The following is a 22,693-nucleotide window of genomic DNA, read 5'->3' on the forward strand; positions in this document are numbered from 1 at the left end:
AGAGTTGTGATGTTTTAGAATAAGGACAGTAGTTAAAAAAATCTAAAGACTTTAAAAATGAACTTTGCTTATAGAAAAAGCTTCTCTGATAGTGTCTAACCTGTTTCCTAAGTGGTGATGTGGTCACATGTTTGACACACCATGTAAAATTCCTACATTTTCCTAGAGTGGTCTAATAAATTATCACCTTCATACTTTGTACCACCCCATATAGAAACTTTGCCTCATTTTAACATGTCAAGGATGAGTCATATCCTATTCCAAATTTATCCATTGCCATTTCTATGTTCTTTAGTCTGCATTTAAGGCCATGGTAGTTAGAGCTCTTTGTCATTTACCATGTAGCAATAATCTAATCCTTAAAAAATCAATACCCAACGATGAGTTTCAATCAATGAGTGTTTAAGAAATAAAAACTAATTTTATTTTTTATATTCATAAAACAATTAGATATACTACTGAAAACAACATACATTTCAAAATCAAATAAGTAAAATTTGTATTAATCAGAATTTGTAGTTGTCATACATTTTTCTTTGCATTATGTGAGAGATAAGCCACAAGAAAAACTGAACGAAATAAAAAAAAAAAAAAAAAAAAAAACCCCAAGCTTTGTATATAATGAAGTGAGGGTTCTCAGAGTTCTGTCTCAGATGTGATGGGTCATTGGGTTCCCATATTGTGGCTAGGTGTGCCCTCACCCCCCCAACACCCTCCCACTTTCAGTTTACTGATCTGGGGATGATGTGCCCTCCCTTACTGTTACATCCAGGTCTCTGTGGGGCAAGAGGGAGTGGGCTGTGGGAGCAGAATGGGTGCAGTAGGACCCGGACTATATACTTGAGAAAATAGGGGTAACAGAAAAGAGGGGTATCCAGAAGGGCTCCAGCCAGGGGACTCCTTGGCCTTGATCTGAAGTCTCTGGAGCCATTCGTTTGTATTCCATATGATTTCTGATGTCAAGACAATGCCACAGTCACCCTGACAAAATTGTGTGATTCCTGGTCCCCTCACTCTGTTCCAAAGCGACTAAGTTTGTTATTTTGGTCACTTGAGAACTTCCTTGTTGGGTAGATTTTGAAGAAATAGCTCTGAATCATTTAAAAAAGATTTCCAAGAGGATGGCTCACACCAGCAGTACAGGCAGAGTGCAGCCTCCATGCCTGACCTTCCTGCCTCTCCTGCCTTTGGTAGCATTTTAGGACAACAAAGCTGCCTGTGTCTTTTCTCACATGCAAGTTGTGCTCCTGGGAGTTACCAGTGGAGTTGGGGCTGCCACCTTATTTTTGTGGGTAGAAACCACTACGCTAGTGGGTTGATGGAGCAAAAACTTCTTTACAAAGAAATAAATGTGGGCTGGTAGGAATTTGTGCAAAAAAAAGTCTTTCAAATGCTTTTGTAATGGGACAAATGTGACCACTCAGATTGTTCCCAATGGGCCCCTCAGAATGTTTCTCTCTCTACACACACCCCCCTCAGGTGAGGGGCTCTTTAAGTTTTTGGGCAAAGTAACTTAGCAGCTCCTTTAACTGGAGAAGAGAATCTGCCACGGGCCACAGCATCCTTTGAATAGTGTTGTTCAGGGCAGAGAAGGTGGGTGTTGTGTCATGTGAGAGGCAATTAGTGGTTAATCTCATGATATGGAAGCTGCAGGGTTTGTTTCGCAGCTTCTCAGCCCAAGTGTAAAGCTGGAGTTTAGCCTCAGTGTGGTGCAGAATTAGAAAGAAACTATGGCTGGATGAAAGGTCAGGAGTGGATTCTGCAGCCTGGCTGACCCTTTATGATTATTAATTAGGAGTGGTCTGGAAAGAAATACACCTCACATGTGCATATATTTCAAGGAAATTTTCCATCTCACACTTTTGTAAGTGTGAATTATTGGGCATTATTAACACTTGGTGGTGGGGGATGGTGTATGGAACCTTTGGCCTTGGGTCTGAGAGGAGGGAAGATCCAGTTTGTGGATTGCCAGGATGCTCCTCTGGTTCTTTTCCTCCCCTGCTGCCCAGCCTTCTGGCTGTTTTACTGCTCATTAGCCTCTTTGTTAGAGGAAGAAACAAACAAAAGGAAAATTCAACTTCTGGTTGTGGCTCCTGGGTTAGCACTTTTCATTGAGCTGGGTGGTTAGGGGTGTGGGAGGTTAAGACCTAAACTATCTGTTAGGGTTACTGAATAGTCTAGACTGTCTGCCCTTCTGTCGCATGCTCTATCTTTGGGGGTGGAGCCATTATAGGGAGAAAGTGAAAAGGGAAACTGTGACAGAAAGATAGACATTGGAACCTGATGGAAAGCATGACTGCTCAATGTGTGCTTTCGTGTAGCCAAGAACGTGGTTTCAAAACCATGAAAGATGAGGATAATGAAGTGAAAAATACTTTAGAAAGCATAAGGTGCTCAGTTGCTGTGTTGCAGGACATGTACCAGTTAATAGCAGTTGTGTGTTTTTTCTTGCTAGTTGGGAAAATGACATGCAGTAAATTGATAAAGACATGGATAGTTTCCATTATTTTCATTTTTTTTTTACTTTTTTTTTTTTTAAGATTTATTTATTTTTATACAAGAGCTGGCGTACAGACCAAAGACACGGTAGGATGAGAGGATCCACCAGAGTCAGAGTGGGGAGCAGAACAGGCAGATGACTGAAATACACTGCTGAGGGGAGCAGCGGGCAGGACAGGAGAGGTCTGCAACACCATGTGGGATCCTCACCGGCTGGCTCGGATCGAACTTGCACTGCAGAGGCTGCGGACAGCTTCACAGCGCTGCGCTCAACCCACTGCATCACTGGGGAGGCCCAGTTTTCATTATTTTCTTAATCTTATTTTGGTCTTATATTGAATTTAACACTGTAGATTTATCATTAGTTCTGGAGACACCTAGGTGAAAATCCTCACATGTTTAGTTGAAAATATCTCTCTTTGGGTGGGTGTAATGTTTCACTTGAAAGGAACTGTTAGTATCCCATGAGATCACAGGTAACAAAGAGAGTGCAAAAGGCACAGGGAAAATTCATCTTTGACTTAAAGTGTTTTTTGTTTATTTTTTTATTAGCTTTTGTCAGGTTAGAAATTTTGTCTTATTCCTGTTGCAAACATTTGCTCATTGCTGGCTTGCTGTGAAAGAATGTGGGCATTAGGGTGTTCCAGGAACTCTGCATTAAACTCAGGCTCCCTGTCCTCAAGGGCCACTGGATAATTGGAACTTTAATCAACATGCATGAAGAAGGAACCTAGGATGATTGTGAACGCCCTTGAATTAATCAGAAAGGAGCAAATAAGGTGCAGTGACCCTCAAGGAAAGCTCTGACCACCTGTAGCTGTTTCTACTCTGATGTCAAAGGCTGTGTCCCTGGAGGAGTGCCATACCCTGAGTTGACTTGCCCCCTCCGCTGCCTCAGGGTGGGTGAGGGGAGACCCTGCTCAGAAACCTTACTTTGAAGTAGAGATGATCTAAAGGGTCCCCAGGCTTTTGTGGGGAGTCCCTAAAGAGAGAAGAAGCTGTTGCACAGGAAGCCCTCGTAATATTCAAAGCTTGCTTGAGATTTTTCTCTTTAGACTAGAATCCCTGGATTCTCCTTTTGTGTATGTAGCTGGCCAGAGAAGAGGACGAGGGGAAACCCTTCATCAAGAGGCAGATGGAAAAGAAAAAAAAAATCAAGCAGATGGGAAAGTGCACTTAAAAGGACTAGGAGTGGGGGTTGGCTACTTAAAAGGCAAGAGAAACAAGGCCTCGGGGAGAGAAAGCAAATAAATAAGGAAATGGAATCAAATCAGATGAAGTCCCTTTAAGGAAAAATGGTGTTAACAAAACAAATAAATCAATAGAGAATGAGAAAAAATTGGGGAAACGCCAGAGGAAGAGAGGGGGGCAACTCGTGTTTGAAAATGAGGCTTCTGCTGTAAAGGACTTAGAGAGTGGGGACATCATTGAGCTGGGGGCCACTAAAAGTCATGTATTTGTCATATTTTTCTTCATGGGATGATGGCCAGAAAGATTTGGTGCAACATATATACTGATTAATGCATTCAAACGTAAAGGCAGAACATTCAATAAATGCAAGAAAGGGGAAGGTCTTGAGAGACTGGCATCCTGGAGCTAGAAATTCTGTCATTTTATCTAAGCTCCTTGTAAATCTAAGTGTTTTTGGCAGTCTCCCGTTTTAATCAAAATTTCTTTCCAACCATCCTATGAATGGTATAAAGAGTTTAACTTAATTTATACAATCATAGATTGGGTAAATGAGTTTTGAAGATGTCAAATTAATAAGACAGAAGCAAGAAGAGAAGTTGCACTTTAATCACTGCCTATAAACTAGATTCTGGAGAACATGATGTGCTGATTTGAGACATGACCCATTTACAGCATGCCCTCCAGTTTATTTTTGTTACCTAGAATTTAGGGGAGGAGTAGTATATTTTGAAAGTATTTGCTAGTAGGGAATTGAGTGACATGATATACTGATACACTTGCTGACATTTGTCTATGATAAATGGGTTACTTTTAGTGCCTAAAGAATGACACTGGCTATTAATTGAAGTCTGATAAATACTGAAATTAAGAGATTTGTGGGCAAGAAGTGAAAGTTTCAGTTGTATAACAGAGGATAACTTTGAGAAATTAAGACTTGTGTGTTCATTTATTTATTGAGCATGTCCTGTAGGCTGAGTAATATGCTAGGATCTAGCAAAAAAAAAAAAAAAAAAAAAAAACCCAAAATTAATACAGCATGGCTTTTCATGGAACTCAAAATATAACTGGGTGACAATTTTTAATCATTACTGTAACTTAGTGATAAATGTTTGCTCCAGATCCTCCCATTGTTTTGGGACATAACAGAGGTCTATAAAACTGATGTTAAATGAAGGTGCACCAACTAGTCTGGTGCTTGCCTGCCCCTTCTTCAAACTGGAGACTTCAAATGTCTAAGGCAAGTGACACACAGTGGGGGTGTGTGTATCAACTCAAAAGAGATCTTAATTCTTTGTGGTGAGCGGTTGTAGGTCTAAGAGGATGGTAGATACTGGAGAAGTTTTTGGCAAAACAAAAGATCAAAAGATGTATTTTATACTGCTGTTGTAACACATGGCATAGACTTGGTGACAGCATATATTTAGCTTCTAATTTTATGGTTTAGAAGTCCTGTGGGTGGGTTTCACTAGGCTATCAGAGTGTCAGCAGGGGTGTGTACCTTCTGGAGGTTCTAGGAAACACTTGTTCCTTGCCTTTTCCACCTGACCACATTCCTTGGCTCATGACCCTGCTCCTCCATTTTCAGAGCAAGTAGTGTTAGACTGGATCCTTTTCACACCGCCATCTCTTTGGTTTTGGCCTTGAAAGGTTCTCCATCCATAGGACTCATGATGAGATTGGGCCCACCTACAGAAGCCAGTGTAATCTCCCCATTTCAAATCATGTCTGTGAAGGCCCTTTTGTCATAAGTATTATGGATTCTAAGGATTAGGGTGTACGCATTTTTTGGGTGACGTTATTCTCCTTACCAGAAAAGGAGGGCTTGATTTCTTTGCCTATGGTTCTCTAATCCAAGTGAATAGACAACCAGATTTAATTCCTTTGAGACTTTTGTATCACTGCCATCATTATGAGACAGCTCTCTTTGATATGTCATTCCATGACTCAGAAATGATCCTTGACCAGGAACTCAGGTCACTCCACAGGAGGGTCTTCAGACACTCCTTCTCTGCCTGGTCTTGAACAAGAACTCTGTGTTCTGATGGATGTGTTTATTCGCCTTGCCCTTGGTCCCCTGTTCTGTTCTTCACATTCCTGACTCCACGCCTTTGCCTGAGTTGTTCCTGCCAAACCAGAACACTCTATTCCTTGCTTTCTGTCTCTCCTTCCTATGAAATCTTGTGACATTGACCATCTTCACTCCTCACATGTAGTTAGTCATAATTAGCTTGTACTGTTATTTAATGTTTATGTGAATACATCTAATCTTCCCATCTAGGCTAATGTATTTGTTAAAAAAAAGTCCTGGGATTCACCCTCAGAGAGAATGAATGAATGATTTGGTCTGGGACCCAGGTATTTGGTTTTTCCACAGACGTGGTGGGTGATGCTGACCCTCCTGCAACTTCTTTGGTGACCCTCCTGCAACTTCTTTGAGAGGAGGGCCTGTCCTCTCAATGATAGGCACCATGCTCTCCTTGTAGGTGAGATAATTATTTTTGGGAAATGAATAGCAGTTTTCTGCTAATGAGTTTTCATCTAGACAGTGTCTTGTGGGAAGCATGTAATAGAGTTAAGGACACCATTTTTTGGAGTCAAGTGCTGAGTTTTGAAAGTTCGAAGGTGCCAGAGAGCCAATCTATGTACCTGGGTGGAAGTGGGTAAGACACACAGTATAATTGAAATTTAGAAATACCCAGTATGTCAAAATCACCACACCTTTCTATTTACTTTTTGTTTAATGTCTCTGTGTTTCAGGGACCAGATGTGAAGTATCAAAAGCAGAAATTCTGCTGTGAAAAATATTTGAAAGAGAGAAAGGGACTAATTCTTAGTAACGTGCTTTGGGAACTCTATTGCTTTTAGTACTTATTCTGATAACTAGTTCTTTTTGATAAACATAATACAAACAATGCCCCCAAAATATGAATTCCCAGTGAACCATGCACTTTGGAAAAGGCTTTTCATGAATACACACCATGATTTTGATTTCTGCTTTTGTTAAGATTGAAAAGGAGTCTTTGTTATTTTACATTATTTCCTAGAACCCCTGGAGAGTTTAAAAAGTCCAAGTGATTGGATTTATTTTACAAAATTGATTATGTTTTTTCCCATTTGGGGGGATCTTAACTGCATAAGGTAAAGCTATTAGTAGGCTAATTAAGTGAAAATATTTGGCTTCTTTCAATTTTCAGTTTTTCATTTATTTTTCTATCAACTTTATAGCAGAAAGGAAAGACATCACTTTTTATTGGGCAAAGTGCTTTAAAAAAACTAGCTCATTTGAAGTTCCCATTATAATAGGACTCTTACCTGTTGTAAATAATTAAATAAATTTAATCTGGTCCTGAAGGGGAGGTATTAAAAACAGCAGATGTTTCTGTGAGCTGGAAGCTGGCACAATGGTGAGACTCTTAAATTGGGAGTCACCAAAATTTCCTTCTGTTTTTTTCTAGTTATCAAATGAAGCAACTAAATTTGAAAAATATGCTTTCTTTAAAAGGAGGAGAGTATTCTAAGATGAATTGTGCCAGGCACATTATCAACAGTTTTTGATGAAATTTCAGCCAGTTCTCTTTGTGCTTGTTAAATGAAAATAGTCTATGAAATGACTAAGTTGTGAAAATTCACATTTTTTATTTCCATAGGACTCACACCTGGGGTCACATTCAGCATGTTCAGTTGGTTAGTAGTGTTTTATGATGAGATACCATCTCAATTGAACTAACCCGAGTGGGATCAATATAGAAAAACATTATTATGGTCTGTGCAGGCAGAACATAAATTAAAATATTGATAATATAATTATTAGGTTTCAAATCCTTGACCATTTTGTTTTTAACAGCCATAATGTGCACAATGTCTTACCAGAAACAATAAAACGATAATTTGAAGGAAGTTACTACTCAGATTGTTCCTGCATACCTAATTTCTTCTGCATGGAGATTTGCAGTTTTCACAAAGCTCACAGTTAAAATGCACTTCGGTACAACCAAACTTAGGAGTGATCAAGTGTTTTAGCCTAACATTGAACTACATTGAGTCAATATTTGTGTAATATATTTTTTGCCTATAAGGGACTTCTCTGTAGAACATAAGAATAATATAAGCCTCACCTTCAAAAAAACCGATAATTTAACAGGGCTGTCTAATTGAAATATTATATGAATGATTTGACTAATTTTAAATTTTACAGTAGCCACATTAAAAATAAAGACACAGGTGACATTATTTTTAATAATATATTTTGTTTAACCCAAGCTATAAAAATATTTCAAAATGTCATCAATATAAATATTATTGAGATACTTTATATTCTTTTAAATGCTAGGTCTTCAAAATCTTAGTGTGTGATTTACTCTTAAAGCACATCTCTACTTGGATATTAAATTTTCACTGGAAATTTTTGATCTTCATTTATTTTGTAAAATGTAGACTTCAAAAGTAGACTGATACACTGAGTTTGCTATAAACATACTTAAAACTTGTTAATAGCTGAAGCAAACATCAGATTTCAAATTTGAAAACTTAGTACTATTAAACATTCAGTTCCTTGGTCACTCTAACCACATTTCCAGTAGTGTCATGTTGCTGGGCTACCGTGTTGGACAGCACAGTTTTAGATACTGAGAAAAGGATTTTTGCACTTCAGTAATTGAAGATGCTATGTAATTACCAAATGAGCTCCTATGCATTTGTATATAATAATTAGGAAAAGCATGCTCAATTGTTGGGGCTGTCCAATAAAACTTTCTCCGATGGAGAGGTTCTATATTGGCACAGACCAGTGCTAACCAACCCATTATGGCTTTTGAATACTTGAACTGTTATAAGTGTAACTAGGAACCATGTTTTAATTGTGTTTAATTCAGATTTAAGTAGCCGTATGAGGATAGTAGCTATCATATCGGATATAGTGTTGAGCTAGAATCATAAAGGAGTCACAATCTGAACTAGTACAGACAATGAGAAAAGGATAAGACATTAATGAGTGGCAAATGGCATAGACCAGTGGTTTCCAAACATTACCACATAGTGGAATTATGGGGAAGGGGTTCTTTAAAATAGAACTATACGGGCCTCCCCGGTGGCGCAGCGGTTGAGCGCTGGGTTGCGAAGCTGCCCGCGGCCTCTGCGGCGCTGGTTCGATCCCCGGCTGCTCCCCGGCCACCTGAGGAGGGTCCCACATGGCGCGCGGACCTCTCCTGCCGCGCGCTGCTCCCCTCAGCAGTGTACTTCGGTCCTTCTGCCTGCTCTGCTCCCCGCTCTGGCTCTGGTGAGTTCTCTCACCCTCCCGTGCTTCTGACTGTGCCCAGTGCATGTATAAACAAAAGACAAACAAATAAATAAATAAATGAAACATGCCTCTATTAAAAAAAATAAATAAATAAAATAGAACTATACTCAGCTACTGCCCTCAGACATGCTGGTTTAAGTGATATGAATGATCTAATAATTAGGATTTTTTATTTTTATTTTATTTTTAAAAAGATTTATTTTTTAAATTTTTTAAAATTAATTTAATTTTTTTTACATCATTGTTCATTTTTAAACAATATTTGATTCCCCCACCCCCTTAGGTGTAGTCCCCATAGAGTTTCCTTCACCAGTGCACCTGTGAAAGATTTATTTATTTATGCACACAAAAGCCAGGGTGCAGGCCAGAGGTGTGTGTTTGTGTGGGGGGTGTGTCAGAGGATTCATCAGAGACAGAGTGGGGAACAGAATAGGCAGATCTACTGAATTACACTGCTGCGGGGAGCAATGGGTGAGACAGGAGAGGTCTGCTGCACCATGTGTGTTGGCTCCCTTGCTGAGGATCGAACTCATGCTGCAGTGGCTACGGATTGCTTCATAGTGCTGCTTCTTAACCCCTTGCACCACCAGGGAGGCCCCTGATTCAGATTTTTTAAAGCTTCCCCTGGTGATTGAATAGATTGGTGCTTCTACTATAAGTTCTCCACAAATCTATTTCCTTGCTGTTCATATCATACATAAATTTGTTAGAAACAAATACAAAGAAGGAACCAAATCAGCACCGGGTATTTTCTAGGTTCCTAAGACTATCGAATAGACTTACACTTATTTGATTGTACACAGCCCCGCAGAGTCATGTGCAGAAATGATTGCCATTTGGCCATAAAAAGACATAGAAGTTAGGTGATTTGCTGAAGGTCACATAGTTGGAGGGCGGGGATGGGGGATGGGTAATGTATTCATATTTTGAACCTGGATCTTGTGTTTCTGCCACCACATAAGCAGAGCAGTATAGAGTATCCAGCCTCCTCAGATTTGTGGCTTGCTTTCTCTATCTTCATAATAGAGCCCTTGTGCTTAGATTTATAAAGAATGTTTCTTTTGATATTTAGGGGGAAAAAAATCTCACTAACAATTGAATGTTTGTAGTCCAACAGATTCATGATCCTCTAAAGAGCACTGTGCTGGGTGTTGGGAGATCTCTGTTCTTTTCCTGGTACAACATAGGAGCTTGGTGACCTTGAGCCTGGCAGTTGGTGCACCAGATTACTATCAGTACTTGTTAGAATGGGAATTATCAAATCTGCCTGTCCTATAACTTCAAGGATTGCTGCGAAGGAAAAAAAGGCCATGCTTCTGCAAATTGTACTTATTTTTATGAAAGTAAAATGCTTTTTCCCCCCTTGACTCTGTTTACATAACCATAATGGGTGCATTTTCATATGCTAGATATAATTAACTCAGCCCTTACCTTGGACAACAGGCCTCTTAACATAATTGATGAAGAAATCAAGGCTCAGTGACTTTTCCAAGGTCACACATGTTATGAAAAGCAGAATAGAGATTAAAAAACAAGGTGATTTTGTTCCGAAGCCTGTGGTAATATCTGCTTCAAAGAACTAAACCCCATCCTTAGGACCAGAATACAATTTGCCTTCAATATGGTGTTTACTGTGTTAGTGGTCCCAGGAGGTGACAAGGTTCATTAATGACTTGATGTTTCCCCACTTAGACTTGTAATAGATGGTTAACGTTTCTACAGTCTCAGGTAAAATGTGAATAAAAGCATCTTCAGAGAGCAGTGCTGTTTGTATGGCTCACGCTTTATGTGCAGTGAGTTCCCGGTGCAAAGACAGCTTTCAGACAGTGCCCTCCCCCCTGCACCCCCCCCCCCTCCAATCCAGCTTTTACTAATAGGTGTCCTGGAGATATCAGCACTATTTGACTAGAGTTTAATTTGAATTGAGTTAGTTAATAACTTTAATTGAATGTTGTTTTCTATACTCCTTGTTCTTCCCCCTTGGAGAAAAGTATTTTAAAGCCAGAATAGGTATTTGATGGTGATAGTTCAAATTATATATACCCCCTCTTTTGCTTTTCTGTGTGAGCAGCAACAAATAGAATGGTGGCTCCTTTGTTTTTATCTCCTTTTGTTAGCTTTAAACATATTCTTTTTGCTTCATCATTTTTCTAAAAGATCTAAGCAGACATTCCTTATTTGGCTCCCATTCGCTGGGGTGTGATAATTCTCAAGGTTTCCATAGCTCCTTGGGAATATATCTTGATGAACTTGTCCACTCCAGTGAAATTGTTTGGGGGAAAAGGGAGCAGAAAACACTTTCAAGAAGGTTTCTCCTGGTACTTATCTGTTGATGAGGTCTTATAATTTCTATTTCACATTCCTTGCCCCTTAGAGGATAGCCTTGGATTTTAGTGTAGACTTGATTGAGTGTAAAATGAGTTAGCACAAATGAAGTGGAAACAGATCAGTGCACAAGGAGGGGGTTCAAATGCTACATCCTCTATTTAGGTGAGGTTGAAAGCATTTCTCTCAGAGCCTCTCTGGGGATGCTTGTCCCACTCTGGAGAGAAATAAGCTACTGTATGCTTGTGGCAGCTGTTAATATTTTTGACATTTGTGCTCAGGTCTGGGGGAGAGAGACAAATTGCTCTTATCAGTGCCTTCAAGAAACTTACAAAATTGGGGAGATGACCTTATTTGCGAAACGTTGATCTAGCATGTGTAAAAAGGACTGAGGTGTGAAATAGTCTGGTGGAGGAAAGAATTTGTTGCAAGAATAAGGGAAGACCTTTAGTATCATGGATGTGGTAGGCAAGTACAAAGGAACCAGAAAGCAGGAAGGCTGAACTAGCTAGATAAGGAATTACTCTTCTGGAATGTTCCAGATGAGAGGTTGGATGGATAAACTGGTTAAACTGGGATAAAGGTATAGGCTGGAAGGAATCTTTGGAGGTAAAAGGAAACATGACTTCTTTAATACCTCAAATGAGATTTATACTACTACTGTACTTTGAATGTTTTTGTTCCTATTTCTTTAAGGACACATTTCACTTAAACCCAGTAATTATTCCAGAGAGTGACAATGGATCTGTCTTACCCTGGTCCAAACTAAACAGTTTTTTCCTGAGTGAGGACTAGAAGTCTCAGATAGTTGACTGAACATACTTGCTTTTCTTTAGAGAGGTCAAGTTGCTTTTTCATGGGTGAATGATGTGGACATACTTTTCTAAGTGACCTGGCCCCAGGACACCTGTGACCTTTTATCCAGAAGAAAGGAAAGAAAGGAGTTTTTAGAATTGCCTTTCTACTTGGGGAGTGTACAGGTATGATGTTGAGCATATCCCCGAATAGGTGGAAATGAAAGTTCCTGGAAAATCAGTAAAATAGAGAACTGTGGCTTGTTATTTTTCAAGAAGCAACTTTCCATTGTAGGGGTGGAGGGGAGCATTGGACTAGGAATTGAGAAATTTAGGGTCTAATCCTATTTCAGCCCCAACTGAGTTTATCACCTTATTCTTAGCCTTAGTTTCCTTTTACAAAAATAATGAAAAGAACAGTGGGAGATGCAAAAGAACATATATACACATGCCTGGTGGACCATTGTTTTCAAACTGTCTGAACCCTGTCATTTGGCACTTTCACTTGCCCACTGTATGTGTCTTCTTACCTGCCTGAGGGAAGAGGCACTCTGAGTCGGACTGGACCAGCCTCTAGGAAACTCATTGTAGTTATACAAATCAACCTTATCTTCAGAGAAAATGTTTTTATTATTATTTGTTTAAAGATTTATTTATTTATGCATACAAGAGCTGGGGTACAGGCCAGAGATGTAGTGGGAGAGAGGATTCACCTGAGACAGAGTGGGGAACAGAACAGGGAAACTAACAAATACACTGCTGAGGGGAGCAGTGGGCGAGACAGGAGAGGTCTGCTTCGCCATGTGTGTTGCTCTCTGGCTGGTAGGGGATCAAACTCGTGCTGTAGAGGCTATGTATTGCTCCATAGTGTGGTGCTTAACCCCTTGTGCCACCAGGGAGGCCCTGTTTTCATTATTATTAATGTTTAATTTCATCAGTTTATTTTCAGTTTAAGATTTTCTTAAACTACGATGATTTCAAAGAGCTTTCTGGAAATCTTTTTTTTCCTTTTCACCTTTTATAGCCTACCTATCAGTATCTCTAATTGTGAGAAATATAATCTGGGCCACTTTGGATTTGAGTAATCAAAATGTAATTGGGTTTGAAGAAGTGCTGAACTGAAGTCACCCATATAATGAATATGGCACTTGGCTATTCTATTAACACTAAATCCCCTCCACCCCTCTATTTGATAAGCCTGCTGAAGTTTTCCTTATTATTGAGGGGCCAGGGGAAAAGATGCGGTGGTGTACAGAGTCATCTAACTATGGTCTCCTTGAACTAATTACCTCTGGAGCATTACAAATCCTTAACAGATTTCCCCCTTTGTACGGCATAGAGCAAATCTTACTTTCTCAACCAGATCTAAAGAAATAGCAACACTAGGAATTGGAACCACCCACCCCCACCCCCTGAAGTGCTATAAGCTGAAGGCCAACAGTGACATTAAAACATCATTCTGTGGTGTTTGTCCAGTGCCATTGAGCCCTTTGCTTCTTTTCCTGAGTAAAAGGCTGCAAGGATGTGTCTCTGAGTTTTTGACACTGTAGGGTCATTCACTGTTCCCTCTTCCTGCCTGCTCTTTCCTAGGAAACCTCACTCGTGGCCCACCTGTGAGACATTGCTCCTCCAATGGGGAAGCCATCGAGTTCTTGCCCTTGCTCTTTATATGTCTTCGTGGACTGACGCCTCCTTACCTTAACCCTTGAACAAGCTTAGTGTCGCAGCAGAATTTCAGTTCTCCTTTATTACTAGTAATTTGGATCCCTCCTCTCTCTCACCCACCCCCAACAAGAAATGGAATTGTGGCTCATTTTTGTTACCTACCACCTCATTCCTTTTTCCTGGAGGTGCCAACACACTTCTGTACGTGCTGAACTTGTTCATCAGTAATTCTTAATGACTCGTCATTCCTTTTGGCAAACTGAAATACAACAAAAAAGGCTCAAAGCAGATGTAACCAGACTCCTCAAACTTAATAAATACCATATGTACGTACACTGGGAATTTAGTTTGTTCCGTTTTTTAAGTGGTACTTCCACTCTCCTGCCTCTTCCTGTTTTCTGCAGGTGGAAGGCTGATAGACTTCTCCAGTGGCTCCAGCCTGTGTCTTTTTGCTACATATTTTTAAATCCAACTTACCCTGTTTTGATGGTACACACTGTCTAAAGATCTGTCAGTTCTTTGTAATTTTGTTTGTGGATGTTAAAGTATGTGTTTGTTCTGCTTTGCATCTGTCGTAGTGAGCTACCCCAAGCTTTGGTGTTTTTCCAGCGTGTGCAATGCGTGTGCTTGTACCTGTGTACACATAATGGTTTTTTGCTATGCACCACTTGCTTCTGAGAGCAGCCTGGTCATCTGTTGCACAAGCCACATATTCATTTTCAAAAAGTCTTTACTCTTTTCACGCCTCCCTGGTGGCACAGGTGGTTGAGCGCAGTGCTGTGAAGCTGTCCGCAGCCTCTACAGTGCTGGTTTGATCCCCGCCAGCCATGGAGATACCCACATGGCGGGGCAGACCTCTTCTGTCTTACCCGCTGCTCCCCTCAGCAGTGTATTTCGGTTGGTCTGCCTATTCTGTGCCCTGCTCTGTCTCTGGTGAATCCTCTTACCCTCCCACACATCTGGCCTATACCCCTGTTCTTGTATAAAAATAAATCTTCAAAAAAACCCCCATTTTTTTAAAAAAAGTCTTTTTTCTACTTTGACTCCCTGTTTTGTGTCTGCATTATTGTTTTAAAAGTTTCAAACAAATGTGAACAGCTCTCGCTTTAATGACGGCCTTTCCCCCTTCGCTGTTGTAGAGGATGAGATGGCTGTTTTTGAGAAGAATAATGCATTGTTTAGGGCATATAGAGAGTATATAGAAAGGGCATATAGGGCATATAGAAAGTAGAGAGACTTGTAGTGTGAATTGGGCATGTTCCTGATCTCAGAAGATCTGCATCTTCCTTCAAATAAGATCTGTTATATAATAATTAGTTGCTCAGTAAACATTATCCACTATTATTGGTTGTCGTCTCAAAATAATGCTTGAAGATTTAAATGAAAGTATTTTATTATTTTTTTAAGATTTATTTATGAATACAAGAACTGGGGTGTAAGCCAGAGGTGTGTGTGTGGGGGGCGGGGTGAGAGGATTCACCAGAGAGAGTGGGGAGCAGAACAGATGGATCTACTGAAACACTGCTGAGGGGAGCAGCGGGTGAGGCAGGAGAGGTCCGCTGTGCCATGTGGGTCACCTCCCTCGCTGGCTGGGGCTGGGGATAGCTTGATAGTGCTGTCTTTAACCCCTGTGCCACCAGGCAGGCCCTAAATGAAAGTATTTTAAAGGTTGTTGTCTATTATTTGTCAACAAGTAAGTAAGACTTTTATCTTAGGCCTTAAAGTAGATAAAAAACTGATAAAGACGAAAAATCATTGAAATATGAAAATGTCATTTAAATAGGAGATAGAAAATTTCTACTTGTAAATTAGAAGTTGAATATCGATCATATACCCTATTAAAAAAATATGCCTAATGAACCTGTTTTCCTCATATGGCTATAATTGCATAGTCTTACCCATAAGGATTTATAATACAGTCTTCTCACAGTTGCCATGTCTAGATTCCACTTCCAGGTTTAATTCCACATTGTATGCAGGGTTTGAATTGTATATGGAATCGAAGTGGTTATAAGGTCATATTTAGTTCCAGGAAAGATTGAATCATTTATTCTGGTTATTACATGAGTAGGAGACATAAGAGTTGACTTAGCAAAATTGACATCTAGTGAGAGATACTTACTATAGATACTAAGAGAGTAAATACAATTCTCATTAGAAAGTGGGAGGAGAGTAAGAACTTTTGAACTGTATGATCTTTTCATGAAAGCTAAATAAGGTACCAGGAAAAAGACAATAATAAAGGGAAAATCAAAATCAACAAGTAACTATAAACCAGAAACACACTGTGGGGGAGGAAGGAGAGGACGGATTAGGGCTAAAATAAGGGGGGTGGGAATTGTATGGTGAATATAACCAAAAAGAAAATGCATACACTGTGCAAAAATGAAAAATGATGTAAGAATTATATAAAATAAAATATATAAAAAAAGAAAGAATTGACTTCCTGCAAATGGTTAACTGGCCTTGCTCTTGATTTTTCATGGTATGACCAAACCCTGTTCTGTTGGAAGTGTTAGAGAATGTTTGGCTTCACATGAGAGACCTTTCTTTCATGTCTAGAGAGGCTAGGAATGTAATTTTAAGTTGTTTGGAAGACTTAATTTTCAAAGCTGTGCCTTGAAAAAAAGAGAGCATTGAAAAAGTCCTGTAGGCTGGCTGTTGGTTTTCTAAGTTTTATCTGAGCTGGCCTTACATTTTTGCCCTTTGTACCATTTGAACAGCGAAGGCATATTAGTTTAACTCCCTTGGCAATTTGTGACCACATTTTATCTTTTGGAAAATACAATTACAAATCACAGTTTTTACAAAACAAAGTGAGGCTGTTCAGCTTTTCATTTTGATTCTCTGAGGAGTGAGAGGCTGTTTACATTGAACAAGTAAGATATATTTATTCTTCTTGACAAAGAAAGCCAAATTATTTACCAGAAAGCTCTTTAGTTTCCTGTACCTAGCACTTGACTGCAGGGTGCCTTAAAAAAGCTGGGACCAAAAATAAGCAAAAGAATGGGCTCTCAGTACAATCCATGTGGGAGTGGGGATGGGGGGTCGGAGCCTGAGTCTCCTTCTGTAGCAGCCCCACAGTAGAGTGGGAGCCAGCATTTGTTTCCTTGTGTTTGGATTTAGAAACTTTTAACCCTCTCTTTTCCTACTCCACGAAATTTATAAATAGGAATCTTTTCTTATACTGGATCACTTGGAGGCCTGTTATTTGTTTGGGCCTTTGAATGATGATATTTTGGGAAATGGTGCTTACAGCTTTGCCAGGGTCTTTATTTGAGACAATGAGCCCACTTTAGTGTGTATTTTAACCTTGCAGGCTCTCAAAACTAGGTGCATATTACAAGTGCTCTGCCGAGGTTCTAAAAATTCCAAATACCGAGCTATAATAAAGCCTGCAGAGGTTGAATCACAGCCTCAGGAGTGGGACCTCGGAGCAGTATTTCTTAAAGATCCTCAGGGGATTCCAGAGCATAGCCAACTGGAGAGCCAGATCCAGTGATCAGATCTGCCCTTATCTAAAGATTGTATGGTGCAGTAATCACCAATTATGCAATAACTACCAAAAGAAAAAATAAGCTTCCTTTCAAATGCAAAATGATGGTATAATAGTGATTTTCTTACGATATTATGGTCAAGCAATGTGAGTTCATTGATCTGATTGTTATAGGGCAGATCTAGTGTGCTTTACGGTGACCAACGCAAGAAAAATTACTTTGGGCTGGTCAACCATGGGTGAAGCTTGGAAACCACGTTGGGCACCAGCTGTTATAGGGCAGCCCCGATATTGAACAGGTTGCCTGGCTGTGGGTCCTCACCCGCGCGCTTGAAAGGGACTTACTAATACTCCACTACAGGCACACACAAAAGGTTAATAAAAGGTTTATTTACAAGGGAAAAGGAAATAAGGAAAATGTACAACTCAGGGAGAAAATAGGGAAATAAAGTTTTTAATGCGTCCTACCGGATCCGCCGACCTGGAAACCCAAAGGCACTCTGCGAGCTGGCGGAGAGCCAAAATGGGGGAACCCTTCCAAAGCCCATGTGTCTGGCTTTATACCAACCTGGCTGCTTAACCCCATCCTCATGTCCCAGCCACCTTCCCTTTGGTGGTGATGGGATTTGGAGTTCCCAGTGTCTTTGGCTTTGGCCTGGGGTGGGGGTGGAGTCCACAAAGCCTATATGGAATTAGCTTTAGAACATCCTTTTCCCCCTAACATGATGACTAACATTTGTACATCACAGTAGCTGAGACTTCATGAACCAGACTTAGTGCAATCTTCCTCCCAGTAGTGTCCTGGAGTATTTTCAGGTGTGTTGCCTTGGTACCTCCCAACTGCTGTTAATAAAGGATCAACAGGTTCTAGGTGTTCAGTTATTATATGTGAAAGCACCCTGGTCACCTTTTTTTAAATTTTTCTTGTTTGTATGGATCCACAACCTTGTGTTTCTATTTCTGATTTAAAAAGCTTCACAAAAGAACTTTTCTTTTGAAATAATTCATTTGGTTGGCCTAGTCTGGGCAGACCTGAGTTCATCTGATAGTCAGCCTGACCTCAGCTAAAGGGAAGCCACTTACAGTCTTGATTTATCCCACTTAGTGCTGTGAACATACTGCAAAATTTTGGGGGCACCCTGTCCCTGATCTAATAGGCAAAAGAGCAAAGCTGTCTTCACAGGCTCCATCCTGTATGCAGGATGTTACATTACAGCAAGTCTTTCCATAGCCACTAATAACCATGGAGCCAGATAGAAATGATTGAACAATGGGTACCCAGCCTTTGCATCTCTACACTCTTTCAAAAGGAAGAAATTAAATCCTGCATTACCTTTCTTTAGCATATCTTTTTTTTTTCTTTAGCATATCTTTACATGTCTTTTCATCAGGACAACTTAAATTAGAAGCCCCTTTTATCAAAAATGTTTTATCAAAACATTTTATATAGTTTACCTATATAAATCAAATTCAAACAGGTTTATTGGAACAGCTCTCACATAAAATTTATGTGACAGTTTCCCATTTGAATTCTCACTTTAATTATCCAATATTCTTTGTCTATTTTTAAAATTTTTTTAAAAAATAATTACCTATTTATTCATTTATTTATTTATACAAGCACTGGTACAGTCAGAAGCGTGGGAGGGTGAGAGAATTCACCAGAGCCAGAGTGGGAAAGTACACTGCTGAGGGGAGCAGCGGGCGGCAGGAGAGGTCTGTCGCTCCACATGGGACCCTCGTCGGTAGCCAGGGATCGAACCGGCACTGCAGAGGCTGCGGGCAGCTTCTCAACACAGCGCTCAACTGCTGCGCCACCGGGAAGGCCCTCTTTGTCTAACTATTACTGAGACGTTATTGTCAGTTAACAGTATCAGCATTTATGTTTGGCTGCAGAAATTCTATTTTGACTACAGGATACTCCCGCAGACATCACTGTGAGTGTTAAAGGGAACACAGCACATATTTATTACCATTCTAAATGTCAAAAGAATAGTGAATTCTGAACTACATCTGGTTTCAGGTGATTTAGACATAAAGGATTGTGGATCTGTGTAGTGTAAGCATTTTTGCCACTTCTAGAGTCCCCTTTGCAATAGTTTGCCTGAATCTTCCAGATCTGCTGCCAGTTAGCTGTGTAACCAAGGGCAAGATACTTAACCTCTCTGAGCTTAGGTTTCTCATCTGTAAAGTGGTGCAAATAGTAGTATCTTCAATGTGAGGATTTAGAGGACTAATGTCTAATGTCTATGGAGGGTTTTTTTTTTTTTAAATAGAAGATTAAGGAAGTTGTGAATACCATAAGTTCTTTGGTAACTAATGGAACGTGGCAAAGGCTCTAATACAGGTTCCTTCTTAAAAGAGTTCACTGTGTGTTAACGTGACATATAATGAAGTGTACTTTTCAAGCTATAGGTTGAGTGTGTCTTGGATCTATTTGATAGGTTGTGATCTTTTGAGCACTTGATATAGGATATAGATCTGGTAGTAGACTAAAAAGAATTTGTGCATTACCTAAAACAAAGACAATTTTTGTCTGTGAATTTTTTTTTACCTGTACATTTGTGTATGTGTGTTTTTTTATATTCCCCATACACTTGCAACCCCCTGATTTTGACACCAATCCCTCCTTTCCCCTTCCCCCCCAAAGTGTGTCTCTGGTTCATATTTGTTTGTTGATTTTGATTTTTTTCTTTCTTATCTATTCTGTATATGTGTGTTTTGAGTTATGATCCTTACATGTAGTGAGTGGCAAGGGATTGTGGAGTCCCCAAATTGTTCTATAGTCTCTTTATTATTAATGTAGTGAAATGGTCTGACACACACATGTACATGGTGGTTCCTAGAATTGAGTAAAATACAGGGATGATATGAGTCAAAGTTCTGTTTCCTATAATATTCAAAAAATCTAGACCAAATATTTCATTTTGTTTCAAACTATCTGAACAGTTGCTTTCACTCTTTATTTCATATTTCACATGCAAAGCCAGTATTGAAAGGTCTCCATAGAAAATAACGACAATACTCTTCTGTTAGGAAACTCTTAGTATAAGAAAGGCATGTACTGAATTTCTTGGACCATGGAATATTTGTGTATTTTATCACATTTGGGATTTGCTGCCCCTTAGGAGTTTGTTTAGTCATAGACCAAATTTACTTAAAACCATACCAAGGAAGTATCCTTGCTCTTCTCCCATCTTGCTTTCCTAGACGCGTGTTCACCCTCCATCTTGTGCCTCTGCTGCACTCCTCTGACACCAGGAAAAGCTGTTAGCTTTGTGATTCATGATTGTTTTTTGTTTGAATGTTGACTGAAGAGACTTTCTAAATGTAAAGCATTTTAATTAAACAGAACATAACTCAAGTAACTTGAAGTAACTTTAGGTAATTAAGATGTGGTCAGCATTTATTTCGTATGTAAGTTTAGATTGACTTTTGTTTACAATGATTAATGACTGTGAATTGGGTCTGAAAAGATCAGTGGAGCTGTGGAGCTTTTTCTTCACTACTCTGACCTGATTGCTGAGAAGTAGAGGAAACCAGTTATAGAGTCACTTGGAGGGGTTACTGTCTTATTTATATCCCTACGTTGAATACAGGGATTTTAGGTTATTGTTGGAGGCTTTATAGCAGTGAATGGAATAAAAACTTAAAGCCACAACTTTATGAATTACACTCTTAAGTTCTGAGTGACTGTGGGCTAGTGGTTCAATATTTTGAAACCAGTTTGCTTATCTAAAAAATGAGGAAAACTGCATGTATATAATTCATTTGGAAGAATTACATAAAAAAGTGTGAAATATATGTGAAATTATTTTTGAAAGCTGGTAACGACTATTCAAATGTAAAATAAATGGTAAGAGAGTAGTGGAGCAATTTTAAAGATAGGATCTATGTCTGGTTCATCTTTGTCTCCATAGAATAGAACTAACATATGCCTTGTAGCAATTTAGTAAATTCTGGGAAGTTAGTTTGCCACTGAAAGCTCTTAGTTTGACTACACTACTCTTTTTGTTGGTGGATGTGAATATTGAGAGTCTGGGGATAGATGTTCAACCTTTTAGACTGAGATCTTGATATAGAAAATGGGGCTAAATCTTAGATTTAACATCTGGGCGATTATATATTTCCAATAAGGCCAACTATCCCCTGAGTAGGGCAGCTGAGGCCTGTAATTTCAGATGGGTGGTCCCTTGCTGTGCTCTACTCTTTTATGAAAATAAGGACAATTTCAAAATTCCTGCTTTACAGAATATTCTAAGGCGTCTATGAATGATGTCAACAGTGTGGCCTCCTTTCAAAGTCCTTGGTGGTGGCTGATTGAAATACCCCAAGCTCGTACCATTCTAGGAATGGCTCAGCTTAAAGCTCCAGCTGTATTTACTATTTGAGGTCTATTTTTGTTAGCCACTTATATTTGTTTCTATTTATTGTTCTATAAGGGAAATAAGTATTACCAACATTTTGTGGATGAGAGATGGAGTTTGACTTGTACAAAGTTGTACAAAGTCATATATTTACTAAGTAACAGTCTTGACAATAACTCTCCACTGTAGGCTGAACACCCTGTGTAAACTTAGTATTTCGACAAATGTTTATAGGGTTTGGAAAATAATAATTATGTTGATTATGCAAAATAATAATTATGCTGAATGTATAGCACATCTCAGAGAGATCAGAACTCACACTGAGTCTTGTCCTGGACTGAGAGGTGAATCCATTGTCAGACTAATTCAAGGGGCAGGATTTTCTATCTGGGAAGTTGGACGATCTTTGTGTAACATCCTGTTTACCTTATCAAGCTTCAAAACAGGATTATAAACACTGTTTAGTTCCAAAAGCATAACAATGTTTCTGGTTAGAAACAAGAAGTATGGAAATGCTTAACTTTCTGAAAAGATAGGGCAAGTAGCTTGAAATCTCCCATTTAGAAAGCTTATGGTATAGATCTAGCAGAATTTAAAAAGCACTAATTTTCTCTTAGGGTTAGTAGGAAATATAGTGCATTAAGCTAGGCAGATAGCTGGCTCCTTATATCCATAACAGTTTATTGGAGAAGAGTCTGTTCATCATTTGCCTTCACTTTTAAACTGAGTATTAGTGAATTCTGGCATGGTTGGAAGCTGAAGAATACCGATGGGTACTGGGAAAGTTTCTAAACTTCTTAGGTCCTCAGTTTCTTCATTTGTAAAATAAAAGGGTTGGGATTAGATGACATTTGAAAATATCCTCCCAAAAGAAGAAACCCACCGAAATACAACCACCTATACTATGTCCTCATTCTTGTGCTGTTCTTTCTTCATTGCAAACTTTTTTTATTCTTCAGTGGACTCCCTATAAATCATGACAAGTCAGGGTCTCGGGATCAGTGGTAAAGGAAAATAGACTCTTGAGCAGTTTGTGTGGTGGTGGGGATCCATCATTTAA

At 39.4% G+C, this 22,693-nt stretch overlaps 1 protein-coding gene across 5 annotated transcripts in view; it reads left to right on the forward strand.

Annotated features, from left to right (window-relative positions):
• Positions 1 to 22,693, forward strand: part of FMNL2 (formin like 2) — a 280,386-nt gene that overhangs the window by 103,365 nt on the left and 154,328 nt on the right. The window contains exon 1 of one of the 5 annotated variants that reach the window (XM_037523333.2): positions 16,641 to 16,649. The exons of the other annotated variants lie outside the window; for them this stretch is intronic. The gene's annotated coding sequence lies outside the window, so the exon portion shown is untranslated. Of the gene's footprint in view, positions 1 to 16,640; positions 16,650 to 22,693 lie in introns of those variants that run through there. 5 annotated transcript variants of the gene reach the window in all.

The sequence above is a fragment of the Talpa occidentalis genome, unplaced genomic scaffold (assembly GCF_014898055.3).
Source record: "Talpa occidentalis isolate TD23 unplaced genomic scaffold, MPIMG_talOcc4v2.1 talOcc4.3, whole genome shotgun sequence".
In the NCBI taxonomy this organism is placed as follows: Eukaryota; Metazoa; Chordata; class Mammalia; order Eulipotyphla; family Talpidae; genus Talpa; species Talpa occidentalis.